The sequence below is a fragment of the Poecile atricapillus genome, chromosome 2 (genome assembly GCF_030490865.1).
Source record: "Poecile atricapillus isolate bPoeAtr1 chromosome 2, bPoeAtr1.hap1, whole genome shotgun sequence".
NCBI classification, from domain to species: domain Eukaryota; kingdom Metazoa; phylum Chordata; class Aves; order Passeriformes; family Paridae; genus Poecile; species Poecile atricapillus.
The window spans coordinates 152,502,804-152,515,728 of NC_081250.1; positions in this window are offsets into that span (position 1 = coordinate 152,502,804).

A 12,925-nucleotide genomic window follows, 5' to 3' on the forward strand; every position below is an offset into this window, starting at 1 on the left:
CATAAACTACAGCCACTGTCAGTGACATCTGCAACATCCCAATGGTCTCACTCAGGACCTGGAAAAGCAGAAAAAAGGAATGAGGTCACTGGTGAAATTTGTGGATGATCAGAGTGGGAATAGGAAAGGTGATGAAGAGGTGAGCTGAAGTGAGCAGAAGAAAAATCCAGCAGGAAAGGCAAGGTTCTTTCCAAGGGAGGACACTGTCCAGTCCTGCTGAGGACACACGAAGGAGAGCATGTCCATGGCTCCTTGGCAGCATCACAGGAGCATTCCAATATCCCTGGAATAGTCTTTGGCTGGAAATGATGCGACAACGCACACAACCCTTACTTCCAAGGTGAAGGAATCGGGTCTTGGCTGAAATCAGGCAGCGTGGAAAAGATGCAGGTGTGGATTTCTTGGTTGAGTGGATTAATCCAGCTGAATCCCTCTCCATACACTCTCCACAGACTGAGGACAATGATAGAAGTTTTAGGGAATGATTCATCCCAGCCAAAGAATACATCTTAAACTTCCTGCAGGAATCTCTTTATCTCCAGTGATATCAAGTATCAGAGAATCATGGGATGGTTTTGGCTGAAAGAGGACATAAAGGTGGCCTTGTTCCCCCATGGGCAGGGACACCTTCCACTATCCCAGGTTGCTCCAAGCCACATCCAACCTGGCCTAGAACACTTCCAGGGATGGAGCATCCACAATTTCTCAGAGAAACCTCCTCCAGGGCCTCACCACCCCTGAGGGACATTTTCCTTAAAGGGAGAGGAATTTCACTCACTGGCAGAGAATGAAGATCCCTTGACTGCAGAGCATGGAGAAATATTCCCTGGGAATATCACCTTGGAAGCAAAAGTTACTTGAAGCTGGTATTAAAAAAAAAAGAAAATCATAAGGAATTCTTGATTCCTGCAATTTCCCAGGAATTCTCTGGGCCGCTGGGGTAAAGGGCTGAGCCATGCAGGGAGCAGCTGTCCAAACTCACATGGTGGGAGGCTCTAACTAAGCATGGCCGAAAAATGAGGATTAGGGGAAGTGTCACAGGGATATCACATGCTGCTGCCATCCATATCCCTGTCCGGATATCCGACTATCAGCAATGGCTGGTGCACAGGGAAAAGGATCCAGCCGGTTGGAGGATCAAAACAAAGCACAGGAGAATCAAGCTCCTACTCCGTGGAATCTAGGGAAGGTGCACAGAGGAAATTGATTGTTTAGTGAACTGCAAAATTTACTAGGAAAAGCTCTCCTGGGACTCATATTCCTTTTAATCCTACAAATGTACTTGGAGTTTCCCACTGCTGCCTGAACAAGTGTTTGACAAGTCCCAGGTAGATCCTATCTCAACTTTATAGCTCTGCTTCTGACCACAGTGGGGAAGGGAAAAGAGAAGTTTAAATGAATTGCCAGACTGGGGGATAAATTAAAACCATTTAAATGAAACAGGGCTGGAGCCAGGCTGGGAGTGTCCAGCCTGGAGAAGGGACTGCTCCAGGGAGAAATTAGAGCCCCTTCTAGAGCCCAAGAGGCTCCAGGAGAGCTGGAGAGGGACTTAGGAAAAGGGATGGAGTGACAGGAAAACAGAGAATGGTTTTAAACTGACAGAAGGGAGATTTAGATTGAATATTGGGAAGAATTCTTCCATGTGAGGGTGGTGAGGCCCTGGCACAGGTTTCCCAGAGGAGTTGTGGCTATTCCATCCCTGGAAGTGTCCAAGGCCAGGCTGAACAGGGCTCTGAACAACCTGGGATAGTGGGTGAACCCCAGCTTATGGCAGGGGGTTGGAACTAGGCAGTCTTGACTATCCCTCCCAACCCAAACCTTCCTAGGATTCTATTAAACCTCTGGAAAATGAAGATAAAAACAGAATAAAGTGATGGATCCTCCAAATATTGGTGGACAAGAGAAGGAACAGATAACAGACTCATAAATCTCTGACAGCTCTCCATTCCATAAAAAAAAAAGTGTAAAAGCCACCGGATTATTTGGGATCCCTGCTGCTTTCTGTCCCATACTCCATCTTCTCAATGACTCACATTCAGTGACATCAAGCCATGGATGCTCCATTTCAAGAGGAAGAGAAGTTATATGGATTTCAGGGCATCCTGGAACTGTTTCCTAGGCATGAGACATGGTCACTACACAGGGATTTTAGGTGTGCTCATTTTCCATGGAATCTTGGGAAGCACTTGGGAAAACAGGACTCATCCCGTGGCACTGGCACTGGGAACAAACCTTGTGTGTGAAGGCTCCAGTAAAACTGACCCACGTGGAGTATTGGGATGGATGATTTCAAAGCTCTCCCATGGGATTATCTGTTATCCAAGACCCTGGCATGGTCTGGATTCCAGAGAGCTCCAGAGGAGCATAATTTAGAACGATTTACACAACAGAAATGTGGTTTTTACATAGAATAATGGAATGGTTTGGGTTGGAAGGGACCTTAAAGATCATCTTTTTCCAATCCCTGTCATGGACAAGGACACCTCCCACTAGACCAGGTTGCTCCAAGCCCCAGCCAGCCCCATTAGATTATGGGCTGGAGATGGCCACATCCTGCTGTGCCAGCTCTGCCCAATCCCAATTCACCCCTGAAAAAACCTATGGAATAAACAGTCCAAAAGGAAAACCAGGACCATTGCACAGAGCCTGAATCATCCTGCATCTCCTCCAAACCACTGGAGACCACATCTAGGACCATCCTTCCTCTCCCACACAGGAAGGAGCTTGGAAATGACATTCCAGCCCTTCCCAGCTTGTGGCAGTGGGAGAGACAAGCTGTCACCCAGCCTCATCATCCTGACGGGCAGCAGCTTATATCCCGGGAACCACCACTTCCAGCAGCTAATTCCAAAACAAAGCGTGCATTGAGGGGTCAGGTTTCAGTTTTTCCGGCTGGGAGAAGTGGAGGCTGCCAAACCAAATAACACCGACAGCTGCTCCAGGAGTCGAGCACAGCTCGGTGACCTCAGCCCCTTCTCACGGTGACCTCCCAGCAGATCCTCGCCAGCAGTGCCACCGAGCACCAGGACAACCAGTGGTGGCAGCCAGAGCTGCAGTTGGAGAGGCAGAACGTGCAGCCCACCAGCTGTGAAACACATTCCCTCTTTCAACACACTCTGTATCCTTCTGCACTCTCCCTGATGTTCTCCCAGGAAGCAGCACTACAGGACTGATCTGGGAGGCCTTTTTGTCCCAGTGATTTTTGCTCTCGTAATTGCCAAAGGTTCGAAGGCAGGATGCAGCAAAGGGCTCTGAAATACTGGGATCATGAGCCCAGAAGGGAATTTTCCTGGTGTCAAAAGGGAATTTTCCTAATGCTGCACAGAGACAAAGAAGGAACTCAATGCACTTTTTAAATCCCTCTCTTATCTTCTTCCTCACCTGCTGGGCTATTGAGAGGGGCTGGAATATCAGCCATGAAATCCTGTCCCGTGCTTTGTTCCCATCTCAAAATGAGCCAGGACGGACTCATGGCACAGAGGTAGGGACATCCTGTGGGGACCAGTTTCCATCCTGTCATCCCGGACTGGGAACAGTTTTGACCACGGTGGATTTCTTCAAATCAACCAAAGCTCTGGTGCTGTTCTGATCCTAGCCTGGAGGGACAAGAGAAGATATTCCCACAGTTCCCATTAGATCTGTTGGGATTTTGTGCCTTTTATTTCCAGCAACTCAACCCAGTTGCCTGCACCGGTGTCTTTGGAGGTATTTGAAGTTATTCTTGTTGACTTGCCAATCTCAAAGGACTCAGGTCTTCAGTGGATCCTTGGGAAATCTCCTGATGACTTGCATGATGTGGGATACCTCAGATGTTAGTAGGAATCATCCTTAGCCAGCCAGATCCAGCCTCTGAACTGAATAATTCCAGAGGAAAAATTGACATTTGAAGACATGCTTTGATTTTCCAGTTGTTTGAAGACCATGACCACCAATGTTTCAGGGCTGTTTCACAGAATCATGGAATAATTTGGGTGGGAAGGGAACTTAAAGATCATCCCATTCCAACCCCCTGCCATGGGCAGGGAATCATCCACTAGACCAAGTTGCTCCAAAGCCCCATGCAACGTGGCCTTGAACACTTCCAGGATGATTTCTTGCTTCCTTTTCCTTCTTTCCACCCTGCAATTTTCCAGTCACTCCTTGATTCAGTTCCAAGCATTGTTTTAACTCACAAAAATGTAAAGTTGAGTAATGAGTTGGAGAAACAATCTCTAGATCCCTGTGTGCTTATTCCCAGGTGAGGAACAAAGTTCAAGGTCTCCAGCTTGGGATGGATATGGTTTGGAGAGAGGGAATTTTCCTAGAGGTCTTGGATTCAAGCTTTTTCCATAATCCTTGATCTGAAACAGTAAATTTTATAGGACTACTGTGTCCCTAAAGAAGTTGGAAACTTCATGGATGCAGTGATCAGGAGAGAACATGTTGCTGTCAATTATGTTCCCTATAACCCAGAAGCAGGATTTATCCCTGAGATTTTCTTGCAGCAACAGGTGAGGTGAGGAAAGTCCTTCCAGTTTTATGTGACGGAGAGAGCTGCCCATGGACTCGGGATTTTGTCATTTTCCTCCCAGGTTTCCTGGCTTCTTTGCACATGTGTTTTTCAGCATTCCAGAAATCCACCCTTCACAACACCAAATTAAACAAGGAATTAAACAAGGAGCCTCACCACGGAATGCCCAGCAGGAGACTTTGCCCACAGAATCCCAGCTCTGAGGAAGGACAGGACACACATCCAGGGGGGTTAGCTGGAATCTCAACTCTTGCACAACCAATTGCAGCACCAGAATGCCCAAACTCCCTGAGCAAAAAAGTCCTTGGGTCATTCCTTTTTCCAGGTATTTAGAGGACATGGAGAGGTCACTTTTGGATTGGGTGAATCTTAACTCTTGGAAACTTGGATAGGGGAAACTTCCCTGGTTTTCTGGGCAGAAAAGCTTCCATTTCCCACTGTGTCCTCCCTGTTCATCTTCCCGTTCTTTGCAAAGTGCAGACGGGAACAGATGTTGCTCTGCTTTCCTACCCACCTCCCCCAGTCCCCCCTTCCTGAAATGGGAAAGCCCTGGAGCACCTCCTTGGCACCTCCACAACTCCGCGTTTCCTCACCTGTCACAGGAGCTGGTGACAGGATGAGCGACACCCTCCAACCCGCCAGCCAGCATCGCGAGTCACCGGGGGAGAGAAAAACGGGGTGGTGGGGACAAACAGATGTGCCATGAGTTGCTTTCCCAAAAAACGTGTTTGTGCATGGGGAGGTGTGAAAGGAATCCGCACCTCCCTCTCCCGGCGCAGGTACTGGAGCAGCTGCCGATGGCTCCGGATCCACCACCTCATCCTCGCTGTTTCCGTGGGATGTCAAACATGCAGCGCTAAGCAATGATCTCCTGCCATCTGCCAAGGTGAACATGGGCTGGGGGTGTCACATCCAACAACTTGACAGGTTCTCATCCCCCTCCCTTTTTTTTTTTCCTTTTTATTTCTGGGGGTTTTTTCCCTTTTTTTTTTTTTTTTCCTTTCAAAGAGAGCAGAAGGAGGGAGGAAATGATTCTGCATTAGTTCGGAGACTTCATCCATCACTGCTGCTCTTTATCTGGAGGAAAGGAGGCTCAGGGGGGACCTTATTGCTCTCCACAGCTCACTGACAGGAGGGTGGTGCCAGCGACAGGACAAGAGGACAGGACAAGAGGTTTAGGTTGGATATCAGGAATATTTTTTTCATGGAAAGGGTGGTCAGGCATTGGAAGAGGCTGCCCAGGGATGAGGTGGAGTCCCCATCCATGGAAGTATCCAATAAAAGACTGGACATGGCACTCAGGGCTCTGGGTTGGGTGATGAGTCAAAGGTTGGACTCAATAATCTTGGAGGTCCTTTTTAACCATAATGATTTTGGGATTCTCTTGATGTCAGAGCAGGAAGTTAATTTAAAACTAGATTGTCTTCCATTCCCAACCAGGATGGAAACAGGACAGGGTAGCAACTTCTACCCTGACAATGCCACCAAATTTCTTTGGGATTAAAATGACCCTGTCAACCCTGGAAATGCCAACAGTCCCAGAGGCCCTTGGAAAGAGATGTCCACTCCTGCCTGTCAAGAGGACTTTCAAAACCACAAACAATGAGAAGAGGTTTAGATCTGAGAGTTCTTTCCCCAGAAAAATTTTAACCAGTTTGTACTGGCCTGCACTTTTTGGGGAATTTTGGCATGGATTGGGCAGTTTGCTGTGGTAGATTTAAGGGCAAGGGACCAATTCTACTGTGGACTCTCCTTCAGGGATACAACCCTTAAATCTCAGCTTTTGAGGCCTGATCCTTCCAATCTGTCTGGGGGGGACTGGGAGAACTGGGGCTCCTGGATTCCTCCTTGGCCTGGGAAAGGGTGTGTGGAGCTTGTGTGGAGTCTTCTCCTCATCTGTATGTCACAAGTACAAACTGTCACATCCTTGTCTCCTCGCCTCCCCTTCCACCATCATTCCTTCTCTGTAACATTCCGTAGATCCTTTCCAGGTGCTTCATCTTCTCCCCACTGTACCTCTTTTTCCGACCTCTCTTCCCAAATTTCCTCTCAGTCTGCTGAGAGCTTCCACAGCCATCATTTCCATGGGGGTGTGGGCTCCCTCCTGAGGGCAGGATTATCACCCTGGGAACATGATCCCGGTCAATAACTATTGACTGATAAACCAACAATACATTCCAGTGCCAGCCTGTCGATTTCTGGGATTGATTTATCCGCCCCTCTTCCCTGATTTACGGGCAGGGATGGGAGGCTCAGGACAGTCAGGCTGCTGCTCTCCATCACTCATGGAGTCAGCTGCTGAGGATCTTTGATTCCAGAGGGAGACAGAAAAGGTGTTTGTGGTTGGAGTGAATCCGGGGAAAAGGAGAGGCTCAAAGGTGCAGATCTTACACCGAGGTCTTCAGTTGGGTCTCTGGTAGCCCCAGGTTGGTTTTTTTTTCTCCTTCTGGCTTGTGGTGAGGGCTGGAATTTCCAAAAAACTGCATTTCCAGGAAGCTATTCACCCATCTCTATGTAGGCCTCAGGTTTCCATCATTATTGGGCATGGAATCACTGGAGGATAAAGAATGGCTACTATTCCTGGTGATGGGAAATGCCCTGCTTTCCTTCCAGTGATGATGATGAGGAATGAAATCCCAGCACTCAGGGTCTGACAGGGTGGGAAATCCCAGATTCCTCCCTAAGCCAGGATGGGAAAATTCACCACCGGAACACCAGGACTATGTGGATAAACTGCCTGTCCCTTGCTATCATGGGAAAACTTCCATGGTCTCCAGTTCTGTCCCTGAAGACCCTTCACATTCCTCTCCTGCAGGGTCACAAGCACTGGGAACCTTGGTTGGAAATTTTGGTTGTAAATTCCTTTTACAAGAGCCTGTAAAATGAGGAATCAGAGGATGGATGATGCCTCACGCCAGGAGAGATTCAAGGTCAGGAGTTCAGCCGGGGGAGGAATTCCCGAGTTTTGAGACAGAAAAACCCAGATTCACCTCCCCATTCACACAGCAAATGGGCCAGTCAGGCTACCTGGCAAGGGAATGCAATCCCATCTTAGGAATTGCTTCAGGATTTTCCATGAGCAGGTGATGCCGCGATGTTAAATACCCACAATGCTGGGTAAGTGAATTGCAAGTCTTTCGAAGTTGCTTGGGATTAACTTTGAACTAAATCCCTGGAAAACTACATGGCTGCTGACATTTCAGCTGATCCCTGTTTTCCAGGCAGGTTTCTGCTTCAAAATTCTGGGCTCAGATGGTCATGGTTGTGGCTGAAGAGCTGGAAAGATTTCTACTGATCAACATTTTTATCAAGAATGATTTGTCTTTTGAGCCTTTCTCACCTTCCTTCCCTCTCTCAGAAAATTCCCTTGAAGTTGTTACATCCTAGAAATATCCCTATTTTCCATCCTCTCCAAGCAGGTATTTTCTGGACTTTTCCTTTGCTTCTGGTCTCATGGAACAGCAGAAGGAACACGAGGCAGCTACAAATGTTCCTGTTGGAGCAGCTCCAAAGGAGGCCACGACTTTGACCACAGGGCTGGAGCATTTCTCCTCTGGAGCCAGGCTGGGAGAGCTGGGGATGTCTCACCTGGAGAAGAGGAGGCTCCAGGGAGACCTTAGAGCCCTTCCAGTGCCTAAGGGGACTCCAGGAGAGATGGTGAGGGACTTTGAACAAGGGATGGGAGTACAGGACAAGGGGAAATACCCTCCCACTGCCAGAGGGCAGTGCTGGATGGGATACTGGGAATAAATTCCTTCTCTGGGAGCCTGCTGAGGCCCTGGAATGGAATTCCCAGAGAAGTTGTGGCTGCCCCTGGATCCCTCATGTCCAAGGCCAGGTTGGATGGCGCTTGGAGCAACCTGGGATAGTGGAAGGTGTCCCTGCCCATGGCAGGGAATGGAACAAGATGATCCTTAAGGTCCCTTCCCACCCAAACCATTCCAGGATTCCGTATGGAGTAACAGGAACGTCAGGGGAAGTTGCAAAGGTTTGGGTGAACATTAGGGAGCCGTGAGTTTGCCACAATCCAACATCACAGGCACATGAGATGCAGCTTCCCAGGTTTCCTGGACAGCTTCAGTCCCTGCCTTCACCAGGTTCCAGAACAGACCTGCTCCTTCCCAGATTGCAGAGCCTGGACTGCAACCACTGGAGAAGGAAATATTCCTGTGTCTGGTTTCTCCCATCCATTACTTCCCCTTTGTCTGAAAACAGAATTATTGATTTCTCCTGGAGCTTCCCAGTGCTACTCTTCATTCCGATGTCCCTTCAAACACAGTTTCCTCTCCCCAACTTCCCATCAGATAAATTGGGTTTTTCCAGGCAAATCTCAGTCAGGAGTTCCTCTCTCACTGTCTTATTATTAGAAAAAAAGAGTTCAAGTCTTTCTCACAGTGCAGGGTGCTGCATTTTCCTGTCTGGCAGTGCACAGGACCAGTTTGGAAAGAAAGGGAGGGAAAAAGGAATTGGAGACAGAGGAGAAACTGGTTCTGATGTAGAGGGAAGGAGAAAAGTGGATTTTCAGGAGAGAGGTGAGCTCCTGGAATTGCAGCTGATGCCAAACACAGCTTACCCCTTCCACTGGGGTCTGATGTCACCATGGCAAACACTTTGCAGGAATTTTTTTTTCCCCTCCCATTTGTCCACTTTGAAAATCCTTCACTAAACAGGGACAGATACACAGCACCACCCCACCACTAATTACAGGATTGCCTCCCTCCCTCCCTTAGGTCCCATCTTGCCCCCACCCCATTCCTGCTTCAATCATTCCCTAAATCAGCTCTTCAGGAACCCAGGCTGATCACGGTTGGCCACTGCCCTGTCTCCTTTTAATTGGAGCCTTAATCTCCCTGTCGCTGTGATGATGGGATGGGTTTCTCCAGGCACTTGGGGAATGTTTAACTGCCCGTGCTCTCCATAGCTCATTAGACACAAAATATGCCAACTGCTCAAATTAGTTGGGAAAAAGTTTAGCACAAGGAATTACTTAAGATATGGGGACAGGGGGACAAAGTTCCTGGGGTTTTTTCCCTACCTTGGTGGTCCCAGAGGGAAGAAAAATCCAGAAGTTCCCTTTGCAGATCCTGGTAAAAGGAGTAAACAAAGAAAATGGACATCTGAGTGGTTTGGGATTCCTGGGACCTACTCTCCATTCTTAGGGATTTTGGATTTAGGAATTATCTCTGGGAGTAAAGTCCAGGCAACTTTCAGGTATGAGGGGTGTGGATGAGAGGGTGGGATGTGGAAGCGGCATCCCAGCTTTCCACCATAAATCCACCAGTGAAGCTCTTTCTTCACATAACCTCTCAAGAGGCCTCATTCTGATCCTTTCACTGGTGGTCCCAAAAAAGAATCATGGGATCATTTAGGTTGGAAAAGACATTTAAGATTGTTGAGTCTGACCATTAACCCATCTCTGCCAAGGCCACCACTAAACCAGGTGCCCAAATGTCACATCCAATGGCTTTTAAATCCTTCCAGGGATGGTGACCCCACCACTGCCCTGGGCAGCCTTTACCAGGGTTGACCACCTTTCCATGAAGATTTTTTCTCCTGATATCCAACCTAAACCCCCCAGGGCATTTCCTCTCATCCTGCCCCACATCCCCTGGGAGCAGACCCCGATTCCCACCTGGTTTCATCCTCCTGTCAGGGAGATATGGAGAGCCAGAAGGTCCCCCCTGAGCCTCCTCTTCTCCAGCTCCAGTTCCTTCAGCCACTCCTGGTTCTCCAGACCCTTCCCAGCTCCATTCCTTTCTGTGGATACGCTCCAGCCCCTCAATGTCTTTGTTGTCGTGAAGGAGCCAAAACTGACACCAGGATTGGAGATGCCCCAACAGTGCCAGCACAGTGGAACATTCCTTATCCAGATCATTAATAAAGATTTTAAACAAGATTGCTCCCAGTACTGAACCCTCTGGAACACCATGCCGGTCCCAAATGGATTTAACTCCATTCCCTGCCACTCTTTGGACACAGCCAGTTTTGTTCCAGGAAACAGTGCATCCATCCAAGCCACGGACAGCCAGTTTTTCCAGGAGAATGATGTGGGAAACAGCAGCAGAGACTTGACTAAAGTCTAGGCAGACACATCCACAGTCTTTTTCTCATCCACTAAAAAAGTCTGGGAAATAATGAGATTCAGGCAATGGAAGAATTTCCAGGTGCATTCATGGGAATTATCCTCTGAGCAGCAACATCTCCAAGGTGGTTTTGCTGTTCTTTATCAAATCCAAGGCTGGAGATGAAGTTGTGTTTTCTTCTACTTTTCCATCATGAAGCTATGAGGGTGCTCCAAGAATTCTGGAATCATTAAGGTTGGAAAACACCTCCAAGATCAAGTCCAACTTTGGCCATCACCAACCAGAGCATTAAATGCCGTGTCCAGGCTTTCTTTGAACACTTCCAGGGAGAGAGGCTCTAGTTCAATTTATCTTGGGCAGACTGGGAGGTACAACTTGCTAAAAAAACCTTCAAATCCACTTTAAAAATGGGGATTTTCCCCCTAATGTCAGGAACCTCAGTGCAGCCCTTCTTAAAACCCTCACAAATGAACAGCTTTCCACGGGAGCATTTTAGGAAGCCGAGCCCTGATCCTGGCAGCAGATCTGAAAACCCTTGGTTTTAACGAGGGAATAATCCAGATGAAAGAATCCCTCCTCACATGCAAAACATTGGAAAAGGGGGAAAAAAGCCTGTGCTGGCTGTAAATGTCTCCAGTGAATGTCCTGTTTTCCCAGGCTCAAAGCTTATTGATTTAAGTCTTCCCCTGGAAGGCTCATCTCAAGCCATGTATTGATGTCCCGGAACAACAGCTTCCATTATCCAGTATTACTCTGCAGCTCCTTGGAGGAAACAAATCCCATTTCTCATAGGAATCTGAGAAATAGAGAAAAAACATGGAATTTTGTTACTGTGTTGAATATATCTTTAATTTTAAAGTGTTTTTGGAGTATTTTTGTTGGGATAAGAGCAGAGTCAGAAATATCAGCTTAAAAGGTGAAAAATATTAGGGAATTATAAGCAAGGTTGGTCAAGAATAGTTTTTAGAGGGGTTTTTTTGTTTGTTTTGACTTTTTTTTGGGTGGGGTTTTGTTGTTTTTCTTTTCAATGAAGTTATTTTTTTGCCAGAAAATTTCAGTTATTGAAGGCAAACCTCACACTTGATCTCTCAGTGTGTAGAACATTCCCTCCTGCTCCTGTAAATCCTTGATCAGATCAAGGTAAGCAATGCCTGTAGGATCAGCATCAGGAGTAAATTCCCATAAGGGAATGACAAGGAACAATCAAAATCGTTCAATATTTGGCAAATATCCTTTATTCACTTCCAAAGAAATGTATCCTGAGCTATGAGCTGTTCAACCCATGGATTATTCTGCTCCTTTTCCCTTTCCCTCCTACCTGGGATGTGTTTGAGCTTAAGTCTTACACTTGTTTCAGGTGATTTATATTCCCACTGCAGAGCACAGGAATGACAAGGCAGGAAAATGCCACAACAGCCTCTTAAACAACTCAATAGAGGGGCCAACGTTTTTGGTTTATTGTTGTCTATAAAATTTTATGGATTGGAACTCACTGGGTTTGTTCCATGGAATTAAAGGAAGTGGTCTCTTTATTTTCCTGTTATTTTTCAAATCTGCACAAATGGAAAAGCTCCTAAAGGCATGAACCTAATTCCTCTCCTCTGCAGGGAGCTGAGGACCGGGACAGGAAGAGACAGAAGGGGAAGAAATGAAGGAATCCTCTTCCCTTGGAATTCTGCAAGTGAGCTATGACAAAGTCCCAAAGATGTGGGACCAAATTTAATTTTGTGGCTAAATAAGAGGCCACAACTTCTGGAGTTATCCAGGGAAAGATGCCAGAGCTGGGGTTGATGTCCATGACCATGTCCATCTCCATGACCAGCTGGATGGGCTGGGATCTGGGATGTGTTCTGGTCCTGCTGACTCATTCCAAGACTGGGTTCCACAATCACCATCCTCAAGGGAGAAAATCCAAGTTGAAATGGAAGAGGATCCAGCTTGACACAAGAAGTGACTGGATGAGGAAGGTGATCATGAGTTGAAACGGGTTGCCCAGTGGCCTCTTGCTCTTTTCCAACCTCACTTATGCTGAGATTTTGGAGAGGAAAGCTGTGCTGAGCACAAGGACTAGATCCAGAAACACTTTCCCTGGATTACAGTGGCTGCCTATCCCCAGTATACACCACTCTTGGAACTGGGAGGACCAGTAAAAACACACTTGGGCGGTGCATAATCCCCAGGTAGGGATCAGAATTCCCACCAGAACCCAATGCAGAATTCCCATCGGACTCATATCCATGGTGACACATCCGTTCACCTCCATTCCTCTTCTCCAGAAGGGCTGAACAGAGGGAATAAAGCCTTCAACTGTGAGCTCTGCTAGGCCATGCTT